The sequence below is a fragment of the Hylaeus volcanicus genome, chromosome 1 (assembly GCF_026283585.1).
Source record: "Hylaeus volcanicus isolate JK05 chromosome 1, UHH_iyHylVolc1.0_haploid, whole genome shotgun sequence".
In the NCBI taxonomy this organism is placed as follows: Eukaryota; Metazoa; Arthropoda; class Insecta; order Hymenoptera; family Colletidae; genus Hylaeus; species Hylaeus volcanicus.
In genome coordinates, this window is record NC_071976.1 from 574,387 (window position 1) to 590,743 (window position 16,357).

General features: G+C 42.2%; 1 protein-coding gene across 5 annotated transcripts in view; it reads right to left on the bottom strand.

Annotated features, from left to right (window-relative positions):
- Positions 1 to 1,466: 1,466 nt before the first annotated feature.
- LOC128872406 (protein muscleblind) overlaps positions 1,467 to 16,357 on the bottom strand; it is a 282,172-nt gene continuing 267,281 nt past the window's right edge. For all 5 annotated transcript variants that reach the window (XR_008456185.1, XR_008456193.1, XR_008456187.1 and 2 more), the window contains 2 exons: positions 2,718 to 2,802; positions 1,467 to 1,608 (listed from right to left, as the gene is read on the bottom strand). The gene's annotated coding sequence lies outside the window, so the exon portion shown is untranslated. The remainder of the gene's footprint in view (positions 1,609 to 2,717; positions 2,803 to 16,357) is intronic.

Genomic DNA, 16,357 nt, shown 5'->3' on the forward strand with positions numbered 1-16,357 from the left:
CTTTGCTCTTCTTACTCGTCTGAACAGCAATCGCGCGGAAGAATACAAGACTGTTCGTGTGAACAAGAAGCTAACGGAAGTGCTAAACGAAATCAGTCGTTCTGGATCGTGTACGAGGATTGACGGTAAAAGAACGCGGAATAAAAATTGTAATAAGAGGTCGCAAAACAGAAACGGGGACGCTTATTCCAATGGACAACCGAGCGAATGCGAATGAGAGTATAATACTACTCTGCGAATGAGAGTATAATACGTGAAAGAAATTTAGCGACTTTTGCCGATTCTTTTGTAGAGTATACTTTAAAACGGAATTACTTCCGTTGTCGAGACGCTTGTTGGCTACGATGTTGTTCTTAGATTATCGGATTTAAGGAAGACTAGAAAAGATCGCGGGAAAAGTTTCGGGATGTGTGAAATAGGAAGCGTCGCGGGAAGGATCGATTTTGCGACCTAGGTTTAAAAATAAGTAATAGTAATAGACTATGGAGACTAAAGTAAGATTCCAGAATATTGGCCAATCAAGGCTCACTGCCCCGTCAGACGAAGAACAAACAACGAAGAACAGTCCGATCTATTTATTCCACGATGCTATCGATGCAGCGTTACTTTGCGTCCACTTAAGAGTTATATGCCCGTGAATTAAACAATAATCAAACTTAACGATAAATAGCTGCATCTACAGGGCTAAATATCATGCGTGAAATCTTCTACCACCAACTACATTTGCACTGCTTTGCAATTGCTTCATTTGGGATCCCATTCCAGCACGTTATGTAACACGATCGACAAACGGATCGTCTATCAACCGAAGAGTGGTGACTCGGATCGGCCAATATTTTGGAATTTCCCTATAATAAAGGTAAATCTCGTCGAGCGAGGAATCCGCTTCCACGAAGGAATCCGCGGAGTTTTCTTTCCCGTTCTTGACGCAACGGAAAAAGGAAGAAAAAGTGGAACCGAAATCCCTACGATCCTCTTTTCCTGGTAGCGCAACAGTGTTTTCGCGTCTTTTGTCCGATGTACCTTTTCCTTCCTCATTTTTTTTTAAATCTGCGCTTTGTTTTTTTTTCTCCTGTTTCATTCATCATTCCTCCGCGGCTCGATGAAAACGTACGGTATCAGAGGACATTCGCAGAGGAGAATGAAATAGAATCGAGTCGGTTCTTTCGACAACGACAACGACAACGACAACGACAACGACAACGACAACGACAATGCAATGATAACGACAACGACAACGACGAGAACAATGATCCGCCGTTTTATCTTTCCGTCGATCTTGCTCGATGATAAGGTCTGATCGTGATCCGACGAAACGCGCATTCGAGAAGCTCTTGTTCGTTTGTTCGTTCGTTCGTTTGTTCGCGTAGCTCTTTCTTTCGCGCTCTCTCGATTTCTGTGGCTTTCTCTCCGCTCGCCTTGTCGTGATTCGTGATATCCGCTAAACGAGAAGGAGTAATTAGGGCGTCCCAGGTGATGTGATCGCCATCAGGGGCGCTGGCGGCAACGCGACCGGTATGTGATAATATTTACACTGGGGTCGCATGCACGCGCCCTTCACTGCGTCCCTGCACACGGTTACGCGATTCTCGATCACCTCCACGTTTCCTGAAACATCCAGAACGGACATCGATTAGACACACGTGATCGTCAGGCCCTATCCCAGAAATCATTGGGCCAGTTGATCCGTTTCGACCAAATCTTACGCGCAAAATAAATACTTGTGAAATTTTTAACATGGCTTATGTATTGGATCTTGCCAATCGAAACGTCTACCCATTCGTCCATGTGATCACTTGTGCTCCATAGAGAATAGTTTGATCGTGGTGGAATTTCAATAGCTGAATTACCGGAGAGACCGCGATTCAACCAAGTTCTTACGCTTCGCGAGATTATCTTGGAAATCTGTGTTTGTTTTGCGTCTCGAATCTTGCAGAAATTCCTTTACGACATCGTTGAAAATTAACGAGTTGACCGACTAACGAGGGAACTTGGTTGGAATTAAGAATGACTCGGACAGCCGACTAATGAAACTTAAACGCTGACTTTAACTCGACCGGCTATCGAGTGAACCAAGTTTCAGGAAGCGTTACGTTCGAAAATTTTAATAAGCTCGGTCTTTCTCGAGACGAGAAATCTCTCGCTGAGCGAGCGATTTTTTTTAAACGATTATCGACTCGTTTCGATTCGAACTTGAACTTACTGAAATCGTATTTATCATATTTTATAACTCGCTATATTCGGTAAATAATAGTTCACTGACTTTCATTTACGCGATAACGAGTCGAGAAACAGTCAATAATCCTTTTAATTGGTCTACTGCTACAATAATGTATAATTTGGGTGAAATTGCGCGCAGTTGGACACACCGGTGACCACTAGATTTGTTACTTGCCATATATTCCAAACAGAGGATTGTTTTGCGGTAAATGGATGGTTGCGAACTGCAGAACAGCTGCTAAGTACAAATGTTGTTTCACCGAACATTGAGTTCGATGGCTAAGAGGGACGCTAGTGTAGACGAACGAAACAAACGACTAACTTAACGTTAGGACATGTAACAACAATGCGTCCAAGGCAAGGTTCGATGGATCAGCTGTTCCAACGAGTTGATCACACAATTCGGATAAATAATTGTACAAATTAAACACAATTTGTTTCGAGTTTGATGTATTCTGATGTACTCAGGGTGACGTCAGGTCCCGATAGAAACTTACCGTCACTGAGATGGATAAACTTGCAGGCGGGACGGTTGCACACTTGTCGATTAAAATCTTGGCACACCGGGAGGGTGTCCAGTAACTGAAAGAAAATGTGCCAGGTACTTTTATAACGGATACTTTCCAAGTTGTTGCGAACAATAGTTACAAGAAAAGGAACAAACTCTTACAGTATCACACTCCACGTTCTCAAACACTCACAGATTCGCGACTTTTTCTCTCGCTCGCGCATTCGTTCTTACTTTTACTCTGTCACTTTCAACACAGAGACAAAACGATCTTTTTCTCTCGATGCACACACGCACGCGTACTTGGAAAAATCATCGGTCACGCACATTCAGACTTTCCAGTGTTAGAGCATATTCACGGTACATTACATGCTCTAAAAAAATCGGATCGTAATACGAATATTAATTAATTGCTACTGGTGCGCGAATAATCGATCAGAATTCCACGACCCACGAACCACGACTCTTTTCAACCAACTCTGACAAACGCTTCGGGTCCTCGTGGCGCGTCGATTATTCGCGCAATTCGAATTAAGAGGAAAATTTGCAGTAGAACTTTTCATTTTTAAACTGGGCATTCCCTAATCTCGTAATTTGTAATAATTACCGATTATACGAAAATCGGATCGTTTCATTCGGTTCGCTTAATGCGAGTCGCCGCTTGACGTATCGTCCGAGGCTCGATAGAATTTTCGAATGGCTTTTTTTTTCGTGAACAAAGGACTCGTTTTCACGTTATACGCGGACAGTTTACGCGTGAGTCTGTGATTATCGTAATTTTTTCATCATTTTTCTTTTCTGTCTGCATTCCCAACACTTTGTGTGCAAGGAGCGTGCCTTTATAAACGAGGATTGTTTGATTCGCAAATTTCTCGAAGGGACTAAAATGTTCAGCGTAGTTATTGTTATTCTGGATGTTACAACACTATCGTCTAACAATCTAACGATCTAGATTGGCATTTGCTTAGCTAAAAGTTGCGCTCGATGCCAACAGGATTACCGGATATCGATCAAGCGAGAGTTTGCTACGTTCACTTTTCCGTTATTGACGTTTCATTTCGTTTCATTTCTTTATACAAGATTTCGTATAATTTGCGAATCAGGTCATCGAAGCCCTCTTCTCAGCGGGCCATTCAGCACAATGACTAGACTGAAATTTTAGTGTTAACAAAAATCGTGGAATACAGGAAAGCAACGATCGCGGGTTGTCTAAGCGTTTCGCTGTATATCACTCTCGACTAGAAAACGGGCTGCTAAACAGTGACTTTACGTAAAACCTAGCTTGCAAAGATGGAGAAACAATAATATTATATATGTAACTCGTGTGCATGTATATATATAATATGGTCGCGGGTGAAACATACGTACAACGTAAAGACGGATCTTTCACTTGAATTCGATATTCCTCGCAGCGAGTTTTACGAATAGTCCGGTCATTTTAGAGTCTGGAGTTTAACGGAAAATACGGGGACATCGCGAAAATATCGAGCCGATCGTTTCCATACAATTCTATTCACTCGTTACAAATAACGTAAAAAGATAACCGATTTTCTACGCGATTTCCAACGATCGAGTAAATATGTATGTACATATATCGTTGGCTCGATAAAAGTATCTTCGCAACGAGATCTAAAATGACTGGAATAGAACGACGAACGCGCGCGAGATCCACGAAACGAGGAATTGAGTAAAAGAAATCGAAAAAAATTATGGGAAAAAAGATACACGGAAATGCGAAATATCAGATGTATCGGTCAAAAGGTAAACCCGGAGCGAAATGTACTCGAGCGAAGCGAAAAACTCCACCGCAGCTACGCTACTTGTCCGTTCCTTTGATTCCACCCCGAGCGAAACATGTATGCATATTATATGTACACACACACACACAGAAACACACACGTACACTCGTATCTAGGAAAATTATTTATATATATCCGAAATATGATAGACAAATGCAGCAAGTAGATTAAACATCAAAATTTCCAGTGTACTGGTTTCGTGTTAGCCAAAAAACGTTAGGTCAAAGAAGCGTTAACAACCTACCAGATAGAATATTAAATTAAACGAAAAAATATGTATACGTATAGAGAAAATACGCAAGAATATGTAATACGATGATAATAACAGAGAACCGAATGTATCGTCTGGCAAAAAGTATACCATAGGCTCACCATAGAAGCGTGCAAAATATATGTTATATATATGTGCGTGTAATCGAAAACAAAAACAAAAAAAAAAAAAAAGTACGATAATAAAACGGATAACTGAAACGGTAATTCGATTGAAATTATTTTCTTTCCGTCAAGCAATTACCGCGCCAAGTTCCTCGTGTTACGGCGCCAACGTATTAAAAACAGCAACAAATCGATAAGTATACGCACAAAACCGATAACGAGAAAAGTAACAATGATTACGAAAGATAAATAGGAGCGAGAATAATCGTGATAATAAGTAAATAATTCTTGCAACTGCATATAAAAGATAATTCGCTATAAACACAGAGTCTGGTCATGCAAATAATGGCCCGGGAGAAGGGGGTTGGTTTTCTGCTTGGGTGATCATGTAGATTACGAAGATCGTGTCCGATACATCGACGATCGCTAATTGAAACGAAACGATAGACAGGCTGTCCACCGTAACGTGACCGCGATTTTTCAACCACTCGTGGAAATCGTTACGACGAGCATCTTGCAGATCCAAGGATCCGTAGCTCGATCGTTTCGTGGAGAAGAATCGTCGGGATGACAAACGGATCGTCTTTCCTCATCACCCAAGCAATTCGTGTTGTGCCAAAAGCCGACTTGAAAGGACCGCCGGGGGTTTTGGTTCGCGTGCGTGAATAACAAGACTTTGAAACACACACATTCACTCGCTACTAAAGCTACGGGAAAAAGAAGATAGATGTAGAAATATATTCGGGGTTTGGGGCAAGAGGGCCAGAGTGTGGGCGGGCGGGGGGGGGGGGACAGTGATCCACGCCAGCGAACCAAACTGCCGTAGGTGGTTGGACAAAGTCAGCGGTTATTTGGCATTCGTATAATGTGGATGTGGGATATGTCGTAAGCTGTCAAATTAATAATATTCTACTGCAAATAAGTTCAACACTATGTCAACTGCGACTCCGCAACCATAACAAACAGAGCTGATTATGCTCGCAAGAAAAAACATACTAGACTATACGACTCGAAGAGAGAGATCGTGGATTTGGAATCGGAATCGGAACCGGAATCGTGATCGTGACACGCGAGGGCGCGCGCGGGAAAGCTTTGTCAATAAGTTCCAAGCGATTGTTTTTTGTTGTTGTTGTTGTTGTTGTTGTTGTTGTTATTATTATCGATAGGGCACGTTAAAATAGAGAAACCCGTCGGGCGCGTTGATAATTTGTACTATATCGTTCTCTTTTAGCTTTCTTTACCGGTTATATATGCGTCAGAAGCTCTCTATGCAAGCGACAGGAGGTTCCGTGTTCATTGGCGATAGCGATAAATAATAATGATCTCGAGCGAGCCCAGAGAGCGAGAAAAAAAAGTGTTGCACGTCACGTGAGGGACAAGGCTTGAGGCTTAAAGGTTTGCAGAGGCTCTTGTCTCTTAGAGAATCACGCCATTGTCGTTATCGCGATGTAGCGCGTCGATATTTTTGGAATTATCGAGTGTCATTCCTTGAAACATATAAAAAGATTGGAACTCGAACAGTAACTGACACGTAATCGATACTAATACAGGGATATTAATATCAATATGCATGCAGTACACGTCGGACATTATGCAACATATGGTCCATACCGTGAGAAACCACTAGTGCGATAAAAATGAATGTACAGAACAGAGGGGTGGATCGGAGAGACAAATTAGTTCAAGTACTCATCAAGCGTCCGAGGTAGAGAAAAAAAAATTGTTGATCTTTGGATGCGGCGGCATTAGACGTATTCCGACAGTTATCGCGCAACGTTAATGAAATAAGCGTAATCAAGACAATGGCATGATAGATATAATAATAAATATGTATATAATAAAGATACGCATGTACATCGTACGTACGTATACGTGAACCAACGCTCGAGAGTTTGAAGTACTCTTCGATCTTTAGATTAAATAAATCAACAAGATTTATTTCGGCAAAGATTGGAGTACGCTCCAAAGTTTCCAACAGCGGTGCACGTATACATACAAATACAGATGGCAAACTCGATAGGTCGGTAGCTCGATAGCTCGATAGCAAGGTCATACTAATTACTGTATAAAGAAGCGTGCATCTCTTTCTTCGTGAATAGGTTTGTTTGTAGGGGGGTGACGACAACGCTTTCGAGGTAGCATAATAATAATAATAATAATAATTATTGATGTAATAATAATAGACAAACACCAGATAAGGCAGTGGTTATTCGCAGTTATAGTTGCGGTGAGCAGTCGTGAGGGAGATGCCCCCAAAAGCTACGTGTTAGCCAAAGCTACTCGAGGATTGGGACTACGCTGGATCGCTCCTTTCTTTTCTCTCTGATTAATACCGTAGAATTTACGAAACGCGCGCGATTCAAAAGAGTTTCTAGAGCGAGTCGAACGCGTCCATCCCCTCGGTTAACCTTGAAGGTTAGCAGCATTAAAAGTTCGGGCTTGCATCAAAGCACCATGACGGTATTGCGCGAGATCAACGATCTGTGCGAGCCTATCGTGAATCACCGAAAACCGAGGAGATTACGGTACAATCTGCAAAAACGTATATGATTCGTTCTCTTTCGTTCGATCGGGTAGACGGAGGATCTACATACATACATACATAGGAGCGTTACCACGCATGCAGTTCGAAACCCGTTTCGCCCCCTTCTGTCCGACAAACGTCTGGCGCTTCTAATGCAGACCCGAGACTGAGTAAAAAACTGGTTACAATAATGAGTCTACCTGTCCGCAGCTGTCTGTGTAGACGACACAGTGAGCGTTTTGGGGGACCACTTGGGCCCCGACAGTGGCTAAGGCTGCTAAGGCGATCCACATGCAGCAAACGAGGCAGTGTTCGGTACGGTATTTTTTTTTTCATTTTTTTTTTCATTTTTTTTTTGTCGAAGTATTGTTTTTTTTTTCGTTTTTTTTTTATTTTTGGTCGTTCATTACCAGTCAGTCGAATTCGGTGGAGAAGGCACCAAAATCAAAGTGAAGCACGTCGAACGTGCCCTCGGAGCACCCAGGTACATGTACGAAAAAAAGAATTTGAGTATGTTGTTGTTTTTTTTTTTTCGATGTCACATAGTCATCGCATCGTTCGTTGAAAGATGTCCGCAGAAAAGGAGAGCGGAGAGATGTTGTTATTATTTTTTTTTTCAATGGTGAGTCGCACGACGCGTTGTTCCCGTTGTTTCGATTCGTGGAGTAAACAAGCGGTCGTGGGGCGGGAAACGGCCGACAGGGGGGATAGTCCGCGGTAGAATGAAAGTGTACGTCGCGTAGAATGAGTGTATCGCGGTGTTTTCGCGTGATGACACGTGTATGTTTATATGTGGGTGTTCATACGTATGTTTATATGTACGTTTGTACGAGGTACGAGTAATTTTGTTTTGGTTTTTCCAGCCCACCAATGACCGAAATGCATGTACCAGGGTGTACGAACGCGTATGTATTCGTGTGTTTGTCGCAACGTTTATCGTTGTAACCGGGTGTTGGGCGAACATGACGGCGATAATGCGGCGGCGGTGCACACATACCAAGCCAGGATTTAAATATTCAAATGTACGTGTGTGTACGTATGCCGTAGGTGTAAAAGGTATCGCGCAGTAGAGAAACGGCAAACATGTGTGTGTAGGGGTAAAAGGTGAAGAAGAACGTTCGACGATGGGCGCAGACGAAACCAACGAAACGTAGAGGGTTCGAAGGTATAAATACGAGAGGTGCGTAAAACGTGGGCAGCCCGTCGTCGATAAAATTCATTCGTCACCGTAATCGCGCGTGTGTGTATGTATTTTTCGACGTGATATCAAGCGAGCGCGTGAGTGTAGAGTGTGACGACGACGCAGAAGAGATCATGATCCGCGTGTACGCATAGGAGTCGCGAACGAACGACACAGGATGAACAGAGGATGGGAAGAGCGAAGAATAAAGAAGAAACCGCGAAGACAGAAGGGAAGAAGAAGGAAAAAATAGATGAGATATACATGTATATGATGAGATGTCGTCGACGTACGTACGTTCCCAGCACAGGATGGGGAAAACGGTCACAATCGCCACATGAATGTAATTAATCGGTGAAGGAGGCCAGAGATCGGATTTCGGCAGCAGTCGTCGGAGATTCCGGGAATGGAAGGATAATTCAGGCACGTGCGGCGTTTCGTGGATCAATTTCGGGGATTGGGTGGGTAAATTCAGGCACGTGCGTGGAGGGCCGGTGGTGGTAGCGTGGACGTTGCATCGGATTGTATCACGGACGAAACCGGGGGATGAAAGCGTTGACGGGGACGAGATCAAACAGTATGCGTGGTAATTTTCGGTCGAAAGACGTGCGTTGGATATCCAGGCGAAGGGCAAGCATGAAACAGAAAGTTTAAAGAGACGTTATGAACTGATCGCGAATAAACGTGCACTTTGTGGGTACAGTGGATCGTGTGTGACTTGTAAATCATTCTCTGTCTCGGCAGTTGTTCGCTACGCGGCTAAACAGTTTCATTCCATTTGGCGTGATAACCAGCGAAAAAAAAAATCGAGATATGCGAACGATAACCCGTTCGTTTCAACCAAATGCAGTCGTGCATTTTTCCTCTATGACTATCAATGATGTATATACACATACATATAGACACAATAAAAAATCGTGTTCGCATGCGCTTAAGCTTCGTCGTTCGTGTGCGTGTTCGTGTTGCGTGGTTTTATCTTGAACCTGTTGACGCATGCGTGTAAAGGTATCGAAACATCGCGTGTTAAAACTGAATGTCTATATGAAATTGTAAGAAATTGCGAGAAAAAGACAGATATAGAGATAGAGATAGCAAAGAGTTTATTTCGTCCATACATGATAGCAGTGAGAGATACAAAGAAATTACTAGCACAAGCCAGAAATATTTCTACGGACGCGGTGTTCCATTTACTTTTTCTTTTTACTGTAAGCCATGAAGTATTCATCTACGCGTACTCTGTACAAAGCAGTCTATACGCGTCTAAAGAGTTCGACAGCGGAGAACGATTACCAATTAATCAAATTCGTGAAGCTCGAGTGCTTGAAGCTTGCATATGCGACAAAATAAAGTGCTACTGCGATACTTACATCGGAAAGAGTGCTTCACATCGGTTTCTATATCGACACAGGTGTATACGAACGGGACGGAACCGCAGGTGTGTCTAAAAAATGTATTCTTCGCGCGTTCCGTTCACCAATGACATCTTTTGTTGAGAAAATCCTAGTCGTTTTCTCTAGTAATCGAAAGAGTTAGCTGGACGATCGAATCGGACACGGTTGCACGGTTCCGTCCGTTCGTATCCACTGTTCGGCCGTCACACGTTGGACGTTAGAGTACGGCGATAAACCATCGGTCAAATAGTCCTGGTCATTCGAGTGCAGCTTCGGCTTATTTTGCTCCCTGTTCGTGCGGTGCCGTGAACATTTATTTACGTGTTTGCGAAACGTAATGGCATCGACGAGTCGTGTCCAGGAACCGCGTGAAACAGCACACGCGTGCACGTTTCGTGTCACTTTTGTGATATCTCCACGTTCAGGCGGTACGAATTATTCCCGCGACAGGACTCGTTCCGTCGAATTGGAACGAAACCTCGAGTTCCGATTGTGATCGGTCGCGTTCTACTTTGGACGCTCGTCGCGTCATTTCACCTTTCTTATGTTCTCTTTTTTTTTATTTTCGTTTCCATGTTTTTTCTTTCCTTTTTTTCTTTCTATTTTTCTTTTTTCTTTTGACACAAGAAAACGTCGCGAAGCTCGGATTCAGGCGTCGAACAATTGCGTAGCACTCTTCTCGCCTTTGAATCGCAAGGCAGTTTGAAAGCGATCGAAACAAGTGAGGCCTCGGCGCGATACTTGATGCGATCAGAAGCATGGATTATTGATACTTGTAAATAGAAATGCAAGCACCGCTGGGTCTGCTCGATGATCCCGAAAGGATTAATCTTGCTCCGAAGGCCAAACAAGACCAGAAATACGTCGAAAGTTATGGCGGAACAACGAAAGCCGTGTATACCTATTTCGTACCAACGATTAATCGTTAATTGGTAATTGTGATTTTCGATTAGCGAATAATCGTGATCGTGGATAACGTTATGCCCAACAACGAATTTTGACGGAATCGCGAAGCGATCCATGTGGTTCGCGGTTACCACGACCCCCAGGATCATTCTTATCAGGTCCCAACGGCACAGTTTGTTCCGGCGACACTCCCTTTGGAATCACGATCTCTCGGTAACGAGGTCTTGTCTTCTCGGTTACCGAGACTGGACGTGTTGCAAAGGTCTTTCCCCGTGTGCCAAGCATTATAAAACAATTCAGTAGGCACACGCGCGATTTTTTTACGCAGGCGATAGCGGCGAAATAATATAATCGAAGCTGGATAAGAAGCCGACCGAACGCAGGATGGTCCGTTAGAGGAATGAAGGTTATTTGGAAAAAGATCGACTTTGATTCGTTCATACTTTTACGTAAATTGCAATTACTATCGATTTTTGTCGAATTGTTTCGACCAAGATTTCGAGGTCATCTTGATCGAATACCTTACGACGAAATGGTAGGTACAATGTTTGAAAACGTTTTACGTGTAATTTACACGCATTCATCGACCGTTTTCACGAGACGGTTATTAGTAAACATGGTTGGAGGACGCGAAGGATATCTAATGTGGCGATTGTTGATACAACTGTAGGTAGCAGATTGGGATGTCGACGTGACAATATACAGATTTACTTAAATATCGCTCCTTCGTGCCTCTGAATTTCGCAACTAAAGCGCGGGAGAAGCGGTGGTAAATGGCGGAAAGGTCGGGGACGTATGTAACGTAATTCAACGGTCAAATAGACGAGAAAGAAGTAGAAGAAGAAAATACAAGGTAGTGAGTCGTACGCTCTTCTTATGGTGTTCTTCATAATAAAAGCAGCTAACATCTACAAGGTTTTTAGAAACGACCGTGTGCTTGGCATCGTCATGGTGTACTCTGCGAATATAGAATAATAGTCCCGCGGAAACTAATAAACGCGGTCAACCGTTCTCTTTTTTCCTCGTTTCCAAAGAAAATAAAGTATCCGAAACGGTACGTAATACATACAAGAACGAAGGTCGTCGAATGAAACCAAAGTATAAATTATACATTTCTGTCGCGGTTACGTAAACGAATAACAGGTTCGCGGTGGTTCGTTAAATGAATATCCGATCCGGACGTCTTCGATATAAATACCATGTATCGATGAAAAAAAGGAAACGTAAAAAGTGTAAGTAACAATACAAGCACCAAGTCGAACGTATCGTCGAGGGAATATTAAAAATAAGGGAAGCAGGAAGCGAGGCTAAGACTGTGAGCAATAATGGGCGTAATATCGAGTAATACACGAGTATATATATAGTATATATAATATGTATATATATATAAATATAAATATTACAAGGGATTAGCGAGTTGTCGGGAAGTTCTGTATCGATAGAAAGAGATGAAATAAGAAGAAGCATTAATAAAACAAATATTCATGCATTTCTCAAGCATTATTATTACAAATACTGGCTGACTCCTTGACAAACCCCGTGAGCGTGCACGCGCAAAAACGCATTCGGGACCTTCGAAGACTCATTTGTATCGTTTCATTCGTTCTTAATCAGCTTTCTCCATGAACTGTCTCCGTTTCTCATAGTCTGTTTTCTTTTCATTTTTGTTTTTGAGTCGACGACGCAGACTACACGCGGCTACGTTTTGTTGCGATTGACCAACGATTACTAATTTTAATTCGTTTCCTCGATTAAATGGACGACGCGTCGTTCTATCTCGTAGGACGTTTCCCCGCCACGCAAGTTATTACACACTCTGTACAATGTACATACATGCGTGGCGGATGGTGCGCCACCCTCGCGTCGTACACGCATACAAGCGGCCAAAAAAAATGCATAAATCATTGTCGGGAACACGGGCAACGCATAATACAATTCGTCACTTATTTTGCCATTAGTTTGTCCAACACTTGCGTATTCCCGTGGTCTACTCGATAATTATCGGACGATTTACACAAATACGACCGTGATTTGCGGGCACACGCGTGCATATGTATGCGTATAGGTAAGTCTAAACGAGACAATAAGAGACAAAAACGGTACACGATAATAAATACTACCTGTGTAGCGTACACGCTAATCGAAAATACCGAGCGAAGGGAGAAGTGCGATGTTTAATTCCTGAACGGACTCGAATGGACGACGAATTCATGCAACAAAGCCGCTTTTCCTCTTCCACTCGTTAGTTTTCCGCGCACTGTTATGCTTATGGTATCCCGGTCACCTTGTAAACGTACCACGAGCCAACAAATAGTCTTGTACGAACAACAGAGTCAAACGGTAGCCACGATACAACATCTGCAGAATCTTACAACAACAACAACAACTTCACTCGTGAGTAAACACTCACGTTCTCGTTGAATTTAACCGGTGTTCAACTTTTCGCTTCGCTCCGTATTTCCGATTATCGTGTACCCTACACCTGTAGGCGTGTAATATAGATACACGTGTTAAACGTGTGTTTGATTTTGTCTTTATCTCGATCGTTTATAATCCTTAATTTGACAATTTGTATGTAATATATTTTATGCATATGCGTTCGCACAGTTTGCAAGATAATCCTGAATACGTTAAACGTCGATTATCTGGCGACCTGTGCCTCTAACCTTTCATGTTCGTTGCACGATATCTATATGCAACGTTGATAATGCTTACGATTTAATTGTACGTACTACATGTATATATTACATAAGGTATATTAGCCGTAGTGCTTTCTCACGTGTTACTCGAGTTTACTTGTATATATTCTACTACGCGTGTCTTCTTCTCTTTGTGTGCAACGGTGTACGAGTGCAAGGGGAAGGCACTTCCGCTGTCTTTCGAGCGATGCCGCGTGGAAAACCCCATGAACCGCGTACCCATTGTCGGATGATTGTTCAGTTGGAAATCGATTGGAAGTAATCTGCTACGTAAATCTCATTTTAACTTTCGACGAAAAACTGATTATGTTTGAGACTTTTGTTTCTTATATCGGGTACAAATTTCCAATTACGTTATAACGTTTCGAAATTTTAAGGGGCGGTTCCAGGGTTTTCGGCGCGGATCTGAAATGACCAGCCACCCTCTCGATAGTGTACGTATTGTATAAGTGTAAACTGCAAGTTGAGGAACCGTCCGAACCTTTCGCAACCGAAAAACACGTACAACCTATGCTTAATTCTCGCCGAGCGAGACTATTCCGGAGGAGACCGTTCAAAGTGATTCGCGATCCGGTGTGTATCCTCACCTTATCGGAATCACTGTGTGTTTGCGAGTGTGTATATCTTGTGTGTGTGTGTGTGTGTGTGTGTCTGCAGAATGTTCGTGTCCTCTATAGATGTAACCAGTGTTATACATTGAAAACATACTATCACAACGAATCGCCCGTGGAAGTGCTTACGCTTGCGTAGATCAAAGACAACCTCCTCGCTCTGTTTCCATTTCACACGAATGACTACAAAATAACCGCGTGCACACTATCCGTCGCTATGGAAGACCGTGTTTCCTGAACAATATTACGCCCGGAGGATATCAATGGAGCACCGGATTAAGATTTCATAGACACGATTGAGAAAAGTAGAACGTAAAGTTGAGATTTATTTAAAACATGTACAAATTAAATAACTTTTTTTATTTAATCCCATGTCTTAATTCGGCTCTGATATCGCGTGCTGGTAACAAATCTATCGTTTTGTGCGTGTGTAGACGCGCGCATACACGCTCTGTACTCGTGTGACGTGTTTTCGCGATCGCATCGGAGAAGCTGTCTTCGAATCTCGCGCGCGAACGAAGGGAGCCGATGAGAAGTTTGAGTAGCTTTTCCAATTAACGATACAATTAAACATTTTAGGAATATCGCAGGTACGCTAGGCGTTGCAGAAAAACTTATCCAACTTGAATCGCGCTGTCAACAGTCAACGGCGTATTCATTTTATACGGGTCACGCGGACACTTGAACATCTGCGTAGATTAGACAAGTTTTTCTTACATCGCGTGTTCAATTCACGTTGCAAAAAAAAAGGTACGCGTTCGTCACGGTATTTATACCGGATTCCTGGAAATACAGTTATGCGGGACTACGCATTCCACGGCTCCTTTCGTTCGGTATGTCTCCTCATCACTGTATATGCCAGTGAATGTTCGGTGTGTATACATATCTATATATATAATGTATCGTCTCCGATACTTTTCCTTTTATGCGTAAAGAAAATTAGTATTTACACGTATATAGCTTTATAATAATATTTAAATATAATACACGTATATAATTTGTCTTCACCTTCGTCGATTATATTATCTTGACTAAACGAACTTTCAAATCACTGGCAAACACGTGTACGAGTACACGGAACAGGGAAACCCTTTGATTCGTCTAGCGAGCGATTTTCCGTAACATTTCTCGCTCGGATATATTCATCTAACTGTGTAAGTAATCCATAAGAAATGCACAATGTTAATTATACTTTGACGCCTATGCGTGTATTGCCCTCTGAGGAGTGTTCGTGTATCTGTTGAACGTTTTGTGCGGTCATGTATCATTAATGCGCATGTGAACTCGTTTCATTTTCTATTTTTTTCTCATTTTCTTGTTCGTTTTACTCTCTATCCTCTTTCGGAAGAACGTTTCCCCGATTGTTCGCGACGTGGTTAGTCCCGTTTCTCTCTGTATCTACGCTCTCGAAATCAGCCTTCTCTTTTCGCTAATTTGTGTAAATGCATGTAATATCGTTTGTTTGTTTTTTTTTTTTCTTTCACCGCTTGTATCGGCTCATTCGTTTCGTCTTCTCGGCTAAATGCATAAGCTCGTGAGTTGCAATTGACGAGGTTCACTGTATGCAACAAACTCCCCCGAATTGAATCCGTTTAAGGACATAAAGGATGCCTCGTGTTTCATATCCTATCACATACTCTAGATAAATATATTATATATGTATATATGTATATATATATATAATATACGTATATATATCGCATAGCGCTAGATAAAATAAGATAGGACGAAGTCTCTGCTAAATCTAAGCGTACCGTTAATTATATACGAATTAAAAAGGACTGCCCGAACACGACGGCGTTTCCATTTCAATCTCATATCGATGTGCAAGGTGTTTCTAGGAAACATACGTTACTATAGTTTAATTAATCCTTAAACTAAATTAGAAAGGGTAGAGGTTGGATCGGCAGAAATTTCAGGAGAACGTTAGGCAAACGTTTAGTATCTAGCAACGCTCGAATAATGGAAACAATTAATCGTTAATAGTACGATTGACCATCTAGTACGTATCGATTTCGTTAAAGTAAATATAATCGTTCGTTTCCCTCGTTTTTCCTCTCCACTGTTCCTCCCCCTCTCCGTCTCTTTAAGTGTAGTCTATGATAAACGATAAAATTAAAATCTGTGAAACGATAAACGAACAA